Consider the following 10,066-nt stretch of genomic DNA (forward strand, 5'->3'; position numbering starts at 1 on the left):
AGATGCCCTACTCCTGATATTTTTTTCCTCTAACTAGATTGGTATACTTACTCATGGGGTCAAATGCAAGATGAAGGTAACGAACAGTGATCAATCTCATAACTCCTACAAGCAATACAAAATAGATAGTTGGGCAAACACGGACCCCTGGAAAAACCAAAGGTGGGATCAGGTGCCTAGGAGAAGTAAGCATCCCCTGTTGACCGGTCACACCCGCCGTGAGACCCATATCCATATTTAATACTTTATTACTGATATTTCACTCACAAACATGTACAATAAAATTATATTTGTCAAATACCGGGCTATTCCCTCAATTTTTCAATGAAGTGGGATTGCTGAACCAAGCTTGCGCTAATTGTTGTGTTGTGTGAGTATTTATCGAGACCAATCTAGTTAAAATCAGACTTCTTAGATCCGCGCCGTATACTCTGCGTAAGTACTGTAGCGATTGTGAACATATTCTAGGATCTGATTTTAATTAGATTGTTATGGAGACTATCATGCAGGGAATGCACTTTCACTGACAGTTTCATTTTCTTTTAACAACAGAAACTGTTCTTGATTTGAATATAGCTCTAAATCTGAAAAAAAGAAACACACGACATATTTTGTTTTATTGAAAAGTAATGTTCGCTTCATGTTTAGCAGGTTAAAAAATGTTTACGTCCAGTTAGTTGTAAATTTTCCACTCTGGTGGTGCAATTATTAAGTTGGTTTGTGCCTATGAATCATAATTGGAAGTTTGGTAAATGCGTTGTCGAACGGATTTCTATCAATGACAATTTTTCATGCAGTTTCCTATTTGGGTCATACACTAGAATATCATTTTGCATTAAATCCTGTAAAACTTTTTTCATATCACTCTGGTACGAAGGTAGGTGATGAAAGCCCCTTTTTGATGAACATTTGCAATTTCATCGAGATGTTTTACAAAATTGACTAAATGTGGGTATTCCTTAGAATGGAGAATGATGCTATCCTTCGTATGATTGCCAGTACAAGCTACTTTGCTGTCACGGTTCACTATTTCAAGGTATTCATCAAGGGCAATGTTATTTTGTCCACATTGAATATTGACAAATCTATTTGCAACTAGCCGTTGTCTTTGGTCTTCTGGGAGTACACCACTATTTGATGTTAAGGGTGTGAGCTGAACAGATCCTATCAGGTATTTTACTTGTTATATAGAGGCAGTTGATACTTAGCTGACCTGACTGCCCGCTCTCCATCTCCCGTATCTACAGCTTTGTCCAAGTTTTTGTGAAGAATGACAAGCTTGAATACCATTACCAAGTAACCCTGGAGCTGATCTCTTTTCTTCTCTTTCAATTTTGACTTCTTTGGAGGGATTTGAACATCATGCTTCTTTTGTTCATGGGATTGGAGTAAGCTCACACATGCATAGGTTGCTTCACAAAAGTGACACTTTAAACGTTCATTTTCAAGCATTCTCGAAAGCCAATAGTTCTTGGAGTGCTGTGGATCATCCAACACTTCCCTTAATCCTTTACAAATGTCATTCTCATTTTCAAAGAACCATGTCTGCAAGATTTCACTGCACACCAAGTTTAACCATTCTACTTTAGCATTGTCTGACAATTCCTGGAATTCCTCTGGAAATGGGAGGTTAGAATTAACATCCGTCACGTCAAAATGATGAAGGAGAAAGAGCTGACAAATACCATCAAACCCGGTGTAGCACAGGAGCTTATGTGGGCGATATGAGTTCTTCACTTCACCCTTCACACCTCTATGATTCAGATTCCTGTAGTAATAGAGAGTCCCAGCATATTGTCCACTATCTGTGCTGAAAGTCATTTTGGCTATGGCCTATAACATATATAAGATGGATTAAATATCTAATGAATCAAGTTAATAAAATGGGAGGTATATGACAGCAATATATACAAAAAGTAAATTATGTATACAGTGATGGTTAATCATTTTGAATCTTGATTAAAGTGTACACATACCAATACCCACATCAATAGAGAAACAAACTTGTAAGAGGTTAAGAAAGATATACGTGCCTGATTTCAAAATATGTTTGTCTATTTTTTTTATAGTATGCAATTTACTCGGCATCCTGAAATTATCTCAACTCAGAAATAAAAGCAGAATTCTTGAAATCTATTTCTGTGGTATCAAACATTTCAAGATATACATCAGTCCGAATAATTAAATGCACTGTGAATTTCACCAGTCCAATGACATCCTTCCGACTTGTTAATTTTTAGAACACAGTAAAAGAGAATAAATGTTAACAAGAGACCCAGAGGCCTTATTGGTCACCTGAGTACTAGTTAAAAATATCACTAATCCCAAGGGCAAAGAAGTCTAGAAAAGAAATTTCCTGTTCTGAATATCTAAGCTAAATTCTATTATTCAGCAACAGTATAAAACAAGATGTGTTCTTAAAACTTCAATGTCTTAAAAAGCGAGTACACTGATGGAAGTCTTTACATAATTGATATATGTATTAACATTAAGCGATATGACTAATTTTGGACCCATCCTAGAGTCAAAACCCTGGGATTGCAAAATTCACCATTTTTTGTACATCCTTTTCTGCTATTCCTAAATATGTATTTAAACTTTATACGGTATCAGCAATCTGAAAGAAGTCTTTCAAATCATTATAATAATTTATTATTTACTAAAGACAAATTCAATTAATAAATATGGCATATATGTGCCAATGAAACATGCAATTAGAAATAACAATCAACAGTTCAACTTGTCAGTTTAATCAAATCACTGATTCTTTAACATTATCATGATTATCATAAATAGCTAGATCAGTGATGCAAAAAATATCTGACCAGCTTAGGCTTAAAATAAAAACTGAAGTGTTTCCACTAACCTGATCGACCTAATGAATGATGCTTCCTACCTGGTACAGTTAACAAATTGTTTAAGATATTATTGAATATACATTGTTTTGGAGCTAATACTTATTACAGATGATCATGTAATTAATATATTTATTACAGCTTACCAAGTTGCAACAATAGTGGCAATTAAGTCTCTTGTTTCATAATGTTAACCTTCAATGAGAATGTGATCACATTGTTTCTTTTAGTATGCAAAAACAATTTTAATTTGTTTTCAAAAAGATATTCACTGATTCTTAAGTCCCAGTCACCTAACTATCTACCCTTATTTTGTCTTAGTTGTTAGCAGAAACACAACAATTATCATTCTTAGCCTTATTTTGTAACATTATGGTAAAGTTCCACCTGTTCAATACACTGTACCTCAACTTCTCCATTTTTGTAAACATTTTCATGTTTATCAGTTATTTTCTCCTAAAATGTATTCAAAGATATTCAGTTACTTGTGGTCTGTAATTTATGAAGTTATGTGTGTTCAAAGTTCTTGAAAACTTTATCCACTAGCAGGGGTAATTCATAATATTTTCAACAGTAGTAGGAATGAAGGCAGCAGGTGGCAACATAATTATGATTAATATAGCATACAAGTGTTTCAGCCACATTCATGTACATAGGATTGTAACCATAAAAGTTGATATATCCTATACCTTACACTCACTAAGCGTAATCGGCAATAAATAGGAGACTATCCAAGAACTTAATACCAATCTGATTGGCATGTCAAATTGTATTAATCCTTTGCAATACATACTGGCACACTGCCTTTACATAGAAATCGAGTGCAATACCCAGCCATCACCTGTTTCAAAAAGTCCCCACCAAGACAGCGCCGTGCTTTGTTGGTATTCACAATTACATTAGCGCTGGCAGGCTGGAGTTGTACCAGCTTCACGGGCATTACCCTTCTGACAGGTACTAACAGTGGATCATCTGGTCTAACCCTCTTTACATCAGTATTTTCTTTAAATGGGCTCCTTATTTCTCTCTTTTCAATTAATCTTTTAGAAGGGGAAGGCACACACACATTAAACTTATATGAGATTGAATGTACATCATAAGATCAAGTTTTTTTTATTAAAGTCACACATATTGAAACAAATGAAATATCTTTTTGGCAATACTATGTTGAACAAAATCTGCTTGAAAGTGACCCCCCCCCCCCTTCAACAAACACATTTACTTTCATCCTTATTGATTTAAAATCGATTAAATATGCAGTTATAAACGTATATGAACCTAGTGAGTTGTATTCTATCAACGAGTTTGACTTGCCATTTTGAAGTTGGGGAATTTATCGACTTTCTAAAGTGAGCAGAGCTATTTAAATGTGACTGACCTTTGAAGCGTGAATTGAACATATGCTTTAAAAGATTCCTTCATAGTTGCTGCTTCCTTTTCCAGTTTTAATACTTTTTTGGTACTTCTGAAACACTTTTGACACATACCTGTGTCAGTTGGATAAACCACACTATCCGAAATTCCACACCTTTCAAAACTCTCATTCGGCCCGTGGAAAGTCGAAGTTTTTTGTCCAGGTATTTGATGATTTTAATGTTGTCATCAGTGTTAACAGATTTGCTTACAAATGAAAACCCCAAGATAAGGCAAATGTTCCCCAAAGGATATACTTTTCGTGGGTTAGTTCAAGTACTCACATGTGTTCCAACTGGCGCTGCCATGTTTTTTTTTATTCGGAAATTTAAACATTCGGAACTTCTCGAGGCTTACCGTTATTTACTTTTACATCCAAAGATGTAGGCAGTGATGATTTGATTGGCCAAACCAAAGTGAACTCTGACGTGACCTCCAATGGGATGTTGTTAGATCTTCCACGCGACGTATCGAAAACTGGGGAGCGGATGGAAGATCTAATTTTAATTAGATTTAGTTTGCTATTAACCTCGGTGTACAATAAAATAATCAAATGTGAAGCAGATGTGGAAGAATTTGCCGTGGAATATATAATAAACTAGAAGTGTAGCAAACCAGAAGAGATGAGAGAATTAGATAATTCAAACGAGGAATGTTTATTGGTTCTAGTTGACTAAGCTTGTGCATAACAGTAATTGTGTTTGTAAGACCCATTATTACATCTGTATTTTAAACAAACCATTAATCTCACATTTGGTAATACTACTTATACTCCTAGTTTCCTTTCAAAAGATGAAATCCTTCAAAATTGTGTTTCAATTTTAAACCACATTTAATATCAAAGTCAATACAACGAAATAATATGAGTTGTCAGTTCTATACAGTATTCCAAAAATTCACAAAAATCCGTACAGAGATATATTACTGAATCCAGTAAATGGTCTACTGAACAATTCTAGTTGCTCAACACAAAATATTGACTATTGTGAAGGTGAAACGTAAGGCGTATTATTCCACAAACATGTGAGGAAAGTGTTTAAAATTAACATGGATTCTACAAAGTCCCAAAGAAGTTCTTATCAATATGAAACGACTAAACTTTTCCCAAATCAACAACATCAAAAAGTAAAAGTTTTCAGCATTTCACTAATCTATTCAAAATCAGATCCTAAAATACGCTGACAATCGCTACAATAGGATCTGACATAATCCCATAGAAGGTCAAATCGGCATGACCTTTGGCTTGGGATATTCATGGGAACTATCAGCCTGTCAGATTCCGCCATACAGACAATGATGGATATTTAGGCTGTTCCCGGCAATTCCGAAACAAGTATCCCACGAAGTTTATTACACATTATAAAATTATATATTCTCACATAAGAAATTATGAACTTCCGCAATAATGCCTAATTTATTCCGTTCATACAAACAACAATCCGTACGGTATAAAATTCACCTAAATTAAATTAATTGTGAATTGCGATTTATGTCTGAATAGGGATGGGTACAGTTTGAATAGTTTTCAAGATGGTTTACTTAATTAACGAGAAGAATAAACGCCAGTCGACGTAAACGGTGCATTGTGATGTCACATCTAGGTGCGATGTTTTTGTCTTTCAAACCAAACAATTGCAGTCCTTTTGCTTCAATTGTGAACACCAACGATTTTAGAGGCGACGCGCTGATTGGCTAACATAAAGTTTACAGGAACATGACCCCTAGTCGGGTTATTTCAGATCTTCTTACGCATAGTATACGGCGTGGATCTAAGAAGCCTGATTTTAATTAGATTGACATTTTACAGAACCATTCCTCACGATAAATCAATGACTAGGTTTTTGACATTATAGACAACTGCTCATCAACAAAAATGGAATATGTAGAAGTTTTTATTTTGTATTCCTTAAAGAAGTTATGAGATTATTCACTGTTCGTTATCTCGCCTTTCATTCATATTTCCTGATCAGTCATCAAAAATGTTAAACATCACTCTGATTCCACAAAAAGTTATCTGAAGTTAATACTAAACAGATGCCGGAAACTCTCATTTACAATATATACGTATTCGTAAGCGATCAGGTCTTTCAACAGTCTTTTGGAAGTCCCATGGAGACGAATTGCACTCATAAAATAATTGGTCTGTTTTTCTATTTCTACGAGGCATAATTTATTCAAAAGCATGATAAATATTTTGTTGTGGCCTGAAAGGCGACATTTAGATTTATCCATGTGAACTCGAAATCATAGACTTCACAGAACTTTCTCACTCAAAGTCAATAAAAGCGTGCAATCGATGTCGCCGGCACTTTATTAGAAAATAAGCTATACCAAATCATATATTTTGTGTGCTATACATTCATGGACCCATAGCCTCCCTAGACATGGTATACTTTTTATTTCCCCTTTACTTATAAACTTGGTAGGAAGCGTAGATACCCTAATTTTGTAACGTACGTGACTGTCGCCGACTCAATTTTTAAAATTGAACAAGCAAATATAAAAATCTGAGAGCGTGTTTTTAAATTTTCTTTGCGTTAATATCATTTGTATTTCCTAAATTTTCATTCAATAAAAGTTTAACAACTTTTGCGTATGATTTTAAGCAGTGGTGTATATATTACTTCATGTCGCCAGATTATATTATGTGATCATAGGGTCAATTAAACACCCAATGTATGGACAAAGATTTCGTATTATCTTTATGTTTTTGATCTATTTTGGCGCTAAAATATTCAAAAACTGTGTGAAAATATTCATCAAGCGATATTTGGATGTGGCATTGAGAAGAAGTCATCATATTCTCAACATTTTGAATTCTGATTTTAGAAATGTAACATACGATACACTATTTTTTTTTATGAAAACGTATTTTCAGAGCAAATGTTACCCCTTTTATGAAAATCTCGTAGTGTACAGAGAATGAAAATATAAACATTTCTTTTGCAGAAGTCATTGGTTGGTCTGAAATTTGACAAACGTGTCAAGATGTAACATTCGTGATGTAACATTCGTTACCGAGAAATTAATTAAAGGGAATGAAAGAACAATTTCCAGCGTATTTTTGCTCTCTCTTTGCATGATGTGGTATACGACATGAACGTCTACTATGAACATTTGAGTTTGAAAGTCAATACGTGTTAAACTTTGAGAATTAGGATTAATTTTCTCTTACGGTAAGTACTGTTACAACAACTGCAATGTTTGATATACAATATTGATTAAGCAGATGAAATGTTTTGGTCTGAATTTGTTCTTCTGATATCAAAGAATGTATATCGTATTCCAAATATCTCGAAATTCTTCTGGTGTAAGAATTACATTGAGTAGAATGCTGGTAACATACGTTACTCAAAGCAACGTATGCTACTTAATGAAATGCTTGATTCGACATCAAATATTGAACTACATATTGACAAAATATCATCATTAATGATATGTTTGTTGAATATCAACTATGTTATGAAGAAACAAATGTGTTATTGTTCCCGTATTCACTAGCATATATACAGATATCCTCTGCAAGAAATACAGGCCATGTTTTCCTCTGCTCCTGTCCTATTTATGATACATGTAACTATGCAACTCTACATTTATCAATTTGCTAGAATTCAGCATCTTTTCATAATATATCTTAGAAATAAAGGGACTAATCTCTGATGATTGTTCTATGCGATCTTATAGAGAAATCATTCAAAAATATTTTATCTGAGTGTAACATATGTTACCACAAATTCCGTTACGTAATATTATTCTACTTGTTTTTAATTTTTTATTTATTTTTGTCAGAAATGGCGCTTGTGAGAGCAGAAGTACAGAATAACTACCATGAAAAAAATGTATTAAAACATAAGAACAACCATGAAAAAATGTTTTAGAAATAATATTATATGCTCCCCTTGTGGCAATACTGAAAAGGTAGAATGTCTGTATAGACAGTGAAAATAAAGGTTTAACTACCGGTCAAAGGCTACCATAATGATACATGTAAGTTTTGTCTCTCAAAATACTTATTAGCAACTGGTCATTTGAGTAATTTTGTATGACCTTTGACCTTGTGACTTGGAATCCAATGGGGGTCATCTATTCATAAGGGGCGCCAGTGTTTCAAGTTTGATGTCTATCAAGGAAAGATTTCTCAACGGACAATAGCGTATGTCCAGAGTAGTTTAACCGTTGTCCTTTTGACCTCAAAATTAATAGGGGACATCGTTAAATATTCATTCATAAAACCGCGTGGTGGATTATACTGACAGTTTCTATGGAAAGGTATTCCAAAATAAGCAACAAAAACATAAGATTCGGTATACATTTAATTAAAATGTTGGGAAATTAAACATTTTCTTTATATTATTATTGTAAACAGATTGTTAGATATGGGTACATATGATTCTTTCCATTTTTTGAATAGAAATGATGTGTTTATAGTAATGAAAGGAAAAATAAGAAACATACGTTACTTTCATTGTTTATTATAACAAAGAGCAATCCAGTTTCAAAACATGTGTCTGTTATTTCTATAAGAATCATGAGCATTTGAATAGCGAAACATCAATCTATCACTTTTGTTTTAATCGCATATTTATTGCAAATTAACAAATTCAGAAGAAAAGACACATTTGGTAAAAAAAATTTGCTTGTCTACGTTATATTTCTATTAAAATTGGTATTTCCATTGAATTAAGTGATGTCGTTATGATTTTGCAACATCAATCGTAAATAAAAACTAATGGTGGCATCGTTTTGACACAATATTTTCATGGATGTACTGTTGTGTAAGTGTTGAAACATACGTTACATAATTATAGCGCTACTTCATTTACATACAAAAAAGCTATCGTTCTATATCTATTGCTAGTCTTTTGTTTTCATGTTTCATACATATTGAACTGTTCGAGAATATTTGTTAATCAATTTTATTTTTTGCCATTTCAAAGATATTGAAAGTGATATCTAGTCGTTTATTTTGCGCTCTTAAAATCTTATTGCTGACTTTTACAGCAGATAATTTCTTGTTGTGTTGATTAAATATTTTCTTTGAAAACCTGTATTTATTGTCTTTCGCAAATTAGAAAAATATATGCTCAGTCAATTCCAATACAAATTATGGAATAATACATGGAAAATTAATGTTTATCTTAAATATTATCATGTCAAGGACTCAGTAACGAAGGTTACATGTGAGAAAAATCTCGAAAAATATACCATACTTTGACCTACTGTAAAAAAAAATATGTCATACTTAACTTGAAACAATTTGAGGTGAGTGTTCAACAGATATTTACCATTAATAAACGCATGTTACCATATATATTTTGAATGGTCGATAAACTATGATTTTGAAACCCTCAATTGCACGCTTTTATTGACTTTGGGTGTTCTATATCATTTTCGTACTTGGATAGTTTATTGAACACAACAGCAAATTCACAGCCCACCTTTATGATAAAGGGGATGACTTCAGCTTCTCCATTGTCAACTTCCCACATCTATTCGTTTGCCACCTGTATTTGCATTTTTGTCTCTCAATTGATTCGTGAGAGCATATTATGTGTATCGTGAATTTCAAACTCGTGGCAGTGTAATGATAAATCAGCTGATGCTACAGGGGTTTTAACAATCTTGTTTTCAGACGGTAGTTATAATAGTCTCAGGAATTACAACCTGTCATTTAGTCGGACGTTGTATGAACAAACATTCCCTGTTGACCGGTCACATTTGCTGCGAGAGCTTTATGACGATGAAGTAAAGGGAGTCATATCTATGTAAAACAGTATCTAAAGAGCGACTCAAGACCT

The sequence above is a fragment of the Ostrea edulis genome, chromosome 7 (genome assembly GCF_947568905.1).
Source record: "Ostrea edulis chromosome 7, xbOstEdul1.1, whole genome shotgun sequence".
NCBI lineage: Eukaryota > Metazoa > Mollusca > Bivalvia > Ostreida > Ostreidae > Ostrea > Ostrea edulis.